General features: G+C 38.9%; 1 long non-coding RNA gene across 1 annotated transcript; it reads left to right on the top strand.

Moving 5' to 3' along the window:
• Positions 1–414: 414 nt before the first annotated feature.
• LOC122226114 lies at positions 415–6,820 on the top strand. Its single transcript, XR_006205479.1, has 3 exons — positions 415–609; positions 3,231–3,294; positions 6,529–6,820. It is a non-coding gene; the product is annotated as an uncharacterized LOC122226114 (long non-coding RNA).
• The last annotated feature ends 685 nt before the right edge of the window (positions 6,821–7,505 follow it).

The following is a 7,505-nucleotide window of genomic DNA, read 5'->3' on the forward strand; positions in this document are numbered from 1 at the left end:
TTTTCTTCTTCCACTGACAACAAAATCTATCATTTCCTCATGAAATTTTTGGGAACGATATGGCAGGTGAGGATGTTAGAGCATAGATGTGTGAATACTGCAACTGTTAACCCAAAAAGCACAATCGATTTGCCACTATTGACCTAAAAATAAAATGAGAATGATCCAAGTGAAGCTGCATATGGGCTACAGTCTGGTTTCCCTCTTTTATGCCAGTCTTCGGCTACGAGTGATCCTTTTGTCTTTCCCTTAGGGAATATGAAAAAGAGAGAAGGGACAAGATTCGCTAGAACCTTTAAACAACAGTGCTGTCGTGCTTGTGATAGCCATCTCAACATGATGTCATAAGTAGCCAGCGTTGCCTTGGCAACACTGCAGTGGTAAACAAAGATATTTTCTGGATGGCTAGAGGAAGTGTGACTTATATGCTGTCTCACAGCCTCCTGACTCCAAACCCCTACCATGGGTAGAAAAGATTTTCTTTCCTTTTGCTATGAATTTTCCACCTTGGGATAGAATAAGTGATGTGAGACACTGTTTTCTTCTTCTGTTTATTTTTATGTTCCACAATTTTACAATGCTGGAAATTTTGTTGAAACAACACTCAAGGTAGAGGATATGATATTGCATATTGAATTCTAAAATCCCCTGTTGTGTGGCATTGCTATGAATGCACGAGGGGACACTCCGTTATGTGAAATCTCAGGGTTATGACAAGTTTGACAAGATGAGCGTGATTGACCTTACCTCATGTGGCCGCACTGCCAAGTCTACTATCGAGGTTCTCAGAAACAGATAAGGCAGATGAGGAATGGCTCTCGTGAGACAAACACGGAGCTGCTATAACCAGAGTAGAAAACATAAATCTAGGATATTTTAAAGCATTGTTTAACGAGTAAAATAATGTGATGTGGAGAAGGATAGTGGACAGGCAAACATGGGTTTTTACTCTACAGGCTTCACAATAAAGATTACAAATCATTATTATTTTGTAAAAGCAAATATACATTTTAAAATTCAACTGGGAAAGGAGAATGGAAGGAAATAAAATGTGCCCAAAAAAGTATTCATTTAAGTGTTTATTGGTGAACTGTGGCTGTTTTTCATGAGCCACTGATACCTACTTTATTATATAGAAAGACCAAGACAATCCCCAAAGGCAGTGTTCCTTGAGATCTTTGCAATATTTCTCACTTAGAAGGGCTAGCTCCTATGAAGGGAAGTTTTTTTTTTTTTTTTAATATAAGGTTAAAAAGAAAAAAAGATATATAAAGAATGTCCTTATCGGGCACATTAGTATGAATAGCTTTCTTATTTCCTATTTCTTGGGGAAAATCAGATGGGTGGTGGGACACAGAAGCAGAGGGGGCACATTTTGACTGGGGTCCAGATTGGGAAGATGGTTGGGACCTAGAATTTGGGTGGAGATGAGCCCGAGTGATCGTCACCTAACATGCTTGGGTCAAAGCCTGTGATGTGGAGAGGAAACATCCAAGGGGTAAGGAACTGGGGACCAGGGTTGTTACAGAAACACTTCTGTTCGGGACAAAGCAAATTTCTCTGCTTGCTGAACCATCACCTAAAAAAGTGAAGTTTCATATTTACAAGCTCTGTTTCTCAAACTACCAAGAACACGTGCATGACTATAAAGAGAAGAAGAAAAAAAGAGATTGACTTTTGGCATTTAAAAACACATGTCCCTCACTGAGTCTCTGTCTATGACAAGTAAGAGGTTGTAGGAAAAATAATGCAGTGATGGGTAGCAGAGGGTAGGGGAGGCGGTCCATGGAGATGAGAAGAGAAAAGGGAAAAGAGAGACAAGAAATAAGTGGTTTCAAATTTGATTTTTTTCCTTTATCTTGTCTCCACCTACTACTTCATGATTGCTGTAGGTATATAGAGTGCCTTAATTTGTGAGCATCTGTTCATCTGATTTGAATTCCATATTCTCTAGGGGAAATTCTGTGATGCAATTGAACATAAAACGCATTGCAGAACTATTAGTCACAGCAGAGGAGGGAAGGGGGTCTCTTACCTGAGGTGCTGCTTTGAAAATGTCCTCTGATACTCCTGGCTTTCCTAATTAAGTGCTATCAACCCTGCAGATGGTAAAACGATGTATATATTTTGCTGAATTCCCTCAGCAAGGAAGCTGTCAAGAATGCAGTAAGAATGATACTCTTTGAAAAAAGAGAGGGCCCCACTGGAATCTGTAAACTTAAACCAAAGTAAATAACACCTGAAAACTATTTTACAAGACGCTATGAATCTTTGAACCACACTAAAAGATTGAGAATCATAAAAGAAGCTTGTTTTTAGGGAGATTTAAAAGGAAGAAAAGCTTTTAGTTCGACCGTAAAGTCTCACTCTTCTCCATCATCAGTGAATTTAGCAAAAGCCAGATAAGTACATAGTTCCTAAAGAATTTCAAGAAAAAATTAAAAATCAAACTACAGTTTTGATGAAATTTATCATCCAAAATGGGACATTTTCAAAATTTTAAGGAGCCATTTAAAAAAATTATTAAGACAGCATGCATAAGCCAGGAGTGTCCTATGCAAACTAGACAACTAGTAGTATTTGCCACCCTTTCTGTACCTCCATCTTCCAGAAGTGGTTGGTCCTGGAACCACTGCTACAAATCTTCCTACAGATTGGAGGAGAAGCCACTGTGACATCTCTCATTGTGTCCCCACATTGTCAGGCCAGAAAGCTGAGGCCCAAGAAAGTTAAATAGCTTGCTCATGATTTTGTAGTAATCTATGCACCATTCTTCTCTTGTCTCTTAGCCTTCCTATAGTTCCCAGATTCTCAGGAATATTTCTTATTGCCTCCCTGAGACTAATTAACAACCATAACCATAACAGCCCCAAGAACAACAGTGTGCTTTCTTTTCCTCAGTACCCGGAACTTATAAATTATACTAATTTTTCTAGGCCTCGGTGCATGATTGAGTGCTTTCATATTCAGAATGATGTTCAGTTATGAAATTATAATATTCATTTCTTGATAACAGGAGATTAAATATACCTTTGAATATACTCATGGAGCTGAAGTCTTTGAACAAGCCTAAGTTAAAGGATTTGTGGTTGTAAGCTCATCATTGTTTCTGGATGGTGTGTTCTTTTTCTACTTCTTCTTGAATGGAATTTAATTCTGTTCATGTGGAGAGAGAAAAAGGAATGTCTAACACTTAGGTCTCTTTGCACTGCTAAACCTTCTCCCCTTAGAAGCAGATACCAGGAACGAACTCTGCAGAACAGAAGCAAAGTAGCAGTAGAAGCACAAGGAAAGGTAAATCCTTACACTGAGCCTTGAGGTATAGATTTACATCAACAAGGTCTTTGGGACACTATATATACAGACCAAAGCATTCGGGAGAATATTGAAAATCAGGAGTTTTTGCAGGGTGCGTAGAGTATTGGTGGGAAATGGCACTAAAGGACTCTGCATAATGTGCTAAGGAACTCGAGTTTATTCTGTGTCCAGTGGGCAATGACTGAAGGATTGTAAGTAGGAGAGAGATATATGGTATGCACCTTTTAAAAAGAAACTCAGGCGACTTTTAACGCTAGATTGTAGGAGAATGTGACACAATGCAACATAATGCCCAAGGACCAGCTAGGAAGACTGGCAAAAGTTTGAATAAGAGAGGGCAGATCTGAGCTATGAACTTGCCTGAGAAGATTGATAAAAATGGATGGTTCAGCAAAAGACTCGGGAATTAAAAACTGATGGGACTACATTTTCAAAAAATAAAAATATGTAGTAAAAAGATGTTGAATCACTTAAGGGAGGACTATATTATGAAACATGGAAGAGGAGAGAATATCCAACAGATTTCTAGCTAGGGAAACAGGACAGTTGGTGGCATCCTAAACTGAAGTTATTACTGGAGAAAGAGGGAGTATTAGTTGGGTGTCGGTAGAATAATGAGTTACATCTAGGTATGTTACTTTTATGTGTACATGGGACATCAGATTCAGATGTCTAGAAACAATAAGTATTATCAAGCCCAACTCCCTTTTCTTTATGAGGATGCTAAGATTCAGAATAATGAAGTAAATTTAGGAAGATCACGTAAAGTCTTACAGAGGTGGGATTAAAACACCAAGTTCCTGAGATTCGGTCCAGAGTTTTCCTGTGCCTCTTTCTCTGAACCAAAGTCACCATGTCATGTCATTATTTATTTGGTTAGTTTAAAGGAAAGTTGGTTGAGTTCACATTTTAATTTCTGGAAAGATTTTGCCTGAGTATTGCCTTTTTCCTAAGTTATTGCTTTGCACCCTAGCTTTATTTTGGCATTAATTGTCTGCATTAAGAAATTGCATAGGGGTGCCTGAGTGGCTCAGTCGGTTGCGTGTCTGACTTCGGATCAGGTCATGATCTCAGTTTGTGGGGTTCGAGCCCCACATCAGGCTCTGTGTTGACCGCTTGCTCAGAGCCTGGAGCCTCCTTCGGATTATGTGTCTCCTTCTCTCTCTGCCCTTCCCCCACTCACGCTTTGTCTCACTCTGTTTCTCAAAAATAAATGTAAAAAAAAAATTAAAAAAAAAGAAATTGCATAGATCTGCTTGTGAGCAAAGTTCTGTAAGGAAGATGACACATCTATGTGATGTCAGGGGTTCCTAAGAGGGTTTTCTGAAAGTTTTTGCTGAAGGCAATAATATTCTCTGGGTGTCCCCATTTCCTCTTTTTGTTTTATTCTGTGCAGCTGTGTTGGAAGCAAGCAGAGGAAGTGGAACTGGATTAGAATGATTCTTGAACTTCCCTTTCCAGCATCTGTCTTGCTATGGGGCATTTCAAACAGGAGGCGACCTCACAAACAGGCCTTTGTCAGAGCTAACAGCATGTTTTCCTTCTGAGAAATGCCCTGTGCCTAATGTGGGTTTTAAAAACTATTGGTCATCAAAAGTGGAAGTGTTTGACCCTCATTGGGAGCACTGGGATTGGCAATGTCACTGGTTCCTCAAAGTGAAGGCAGATGTTTATAGGAGGGGATTGATACTGAGAGAAAGTTTTTTTTTAGGCTCGTATAAAAAAAAGATTAATACTTTTTAAAAGAAACAAGAAACTTATGGCTTGTTTTTCAGGCTTCAGTGAGAGTTGTCTATAAGACACCACTGGATATTTTTCAGAGGCTGTTTCCATCTCTATGATTCCAAAAGATATTTATTTAAAGTTATGGTGACTCAGAGAAGTTTCTTTGGTTATTTTGTTGTCCAAAGATTAGTAGCAAATAGCAAATTTTAGTCAATGACCCAAATTTTCACAATCCCATTTTTTTGTAAATATCACAGCATTTTCCAGATATTTCTAGATATGTTGATTTCTTGTAGTGGTTTTGTTCAAGTGGGATTAGCCAGGCATGACTCCCACATTGTAAATGCTCATTGTGACTTTTACCTTCTAGGTCTTATCACCTCTGGCTTCTTTTCTGAATTACTGCTTAGGCAGGAAAAATCGTGTATTTGTTGTTGTTGTTGTTGTTGTTGTTGTTGTTGTTGTTGTTTGGTTTTGCTCTGTTTTTTGGCTGTAGTTAAGGCAGAGCCAGATATTTATGGTTATTTAATCCATGGCCTTGTTGTCGTAGGACAAATTCTGTAGCTGAACCACTCACCACCAAACAATATATACCTGAGTATACCCTGGGGCATGTCTCTACTTCAGGGGGATACAGTCTTAAGCTGTGACAAGTCCTCCAACTTGTGACACCCAGGTTATTAGTCCCATAGTCACTTTAGTCAGGAAGTTTCCCACGATCTGTTTCAGAGCCTAGTGGTTAAGATTGGATCCATGTATCAGCCCCACTGTGAATGACATACTTGCTAAAATGTGCACCAGTGGCTTTGACCTCCTTGATCACATGGAAGAGGGGAAGGAAGGAGAGAGAGGAGTTAAGCTCTGTGACTATCTGATTCCCACGAATGATTTGCTTGTTTTGTTGCTGGAGCACTGTAAGACAAATGCTACTCGCTTCTTTCAAGAAATCCCAGCTGCAGAAGGAGTTGCTGACCACAACAGAGGTTGTTGCCAAAATGCTCTATTGAAGTGCTGTTGTGGCCCAGAAATAGTTGCAAATAAGCAAAAGTTCTCAGGAAAAAAAAAAAAAAGGAAAATTAAAGCTCATGGCTTATGGAAACAAGATAAAAAAGCTTTATCTATGGTTATGTCTATATAAACATATTTTGTGGGTTCAGGGACTTGTTCTGACTATTGTTTGTGTTATTCAGGCCCTTTTGTCCAAGAAGAGTTAGAGAAATATTTCCCTTGGCTTAGATGAAATCAGGTGTCAATTGGTGGCTTTGTAATATGTTATTTTAAAATCCTACATACTGTGAAAAAATAAGATATAGTTAATAATTTGGCTACTTTGCTTAGAAAAGGTAAATTTTGATATTATAGCTGTCGGCAGAGTGTGCAGGTTGTTTACTTGCCTTTGAATGAATTACAATAAGAGAGAAGTTTTTGACCATTTGGAGACTTTTAGGGAGTCAATAAATAACACCCCTTTTTTTCTTTCCTAAGCTTGGAACCTACTGAAAGATAAGACAAAGGCCAAACAAAGAGAGACCAAAATAAGAGTTTTATTATGAGTAAAAGCTGCATCAGAGAATATAATTTAATATGTGGACAAATGGACATCTGATATCTTTCTTTACTCTCCAAAATGGATTTGAACTAGCACTCAAAACCGCAAGCATCCCACTTACTGGGGTGGGGATTGGCCACATGGTTGAAAGCAGAACATGGTGCCCTCTCTGTATAAGCAACCATCTCTCCATGTAAGGGAGCACAGCCCTCAAGAGGCTTCCCCCAAATTCATACCACATTGACTTATTCTCCCTTAGGGAATTATGGGAAAGGAATGAGGAGAAAGGCCAAGGAAAAAGCAGGAAGTCCCTCATAGAAATATAAGGTAAGAGAAGTTGAGCCTCCTCTTAACATCCATAAGCAGAATAAAGAGAGAAGAGACAATGAATTATAATTGGTAATAAAGAGAAAGGTCAGTATGATAGAAGTTCTAGGAGTGAGGTAGACAAGACAATGAACCTACTGGGTTAATGAAGTTAAAAATAGGGGAGAACAAGAGTAAATGGAGATAGAGACCAGTGTTTATCACCACTTTTGCTGGTTCGGATGGACAGGTGAAAGACTGAATGGTATATTTGCCAGGTTTAAAGGGCTGAGAGTACAAAGTCCCCAGTTCTGTCAAGAAGGAAATTCTGGTGGACCTTGCTGTCTTGAGATTTGGAACCCCAAAGGGCTGCACCCTAGCAGAAAGATAAACTGAAAGTAAACAGGTTCTCACAGAAAGAGAAGCTCATTTTAGGATCCTCTTAATCCCTATAATTGAATTGAGCTTATCCCGGATAGCAGGTACTCATAGGCACCCCATAGAAATGAACAAAAAGACTTCCTGATGGAGTATCCTATCCTAGTCCTCTATTTATTTCTATAAACAATATTACAAATAAAATGCCTGGCACATAATTTTTTAATCC

The sequence above is a fragment of the Panthera leo genome, chromosome C1, assembly GCF_018350215.1.
Source record: "Panthera leo isolate Ple1 chromosome C1, P.leo_Ple1_pat1.1, whole genome shotgun sequence".
NCBI classification, from domain to species: Eukaryota; Metazoa; Chordata; class Mammalia; order Carnivora; family Felidae; genus Panthera; species Panthera leo.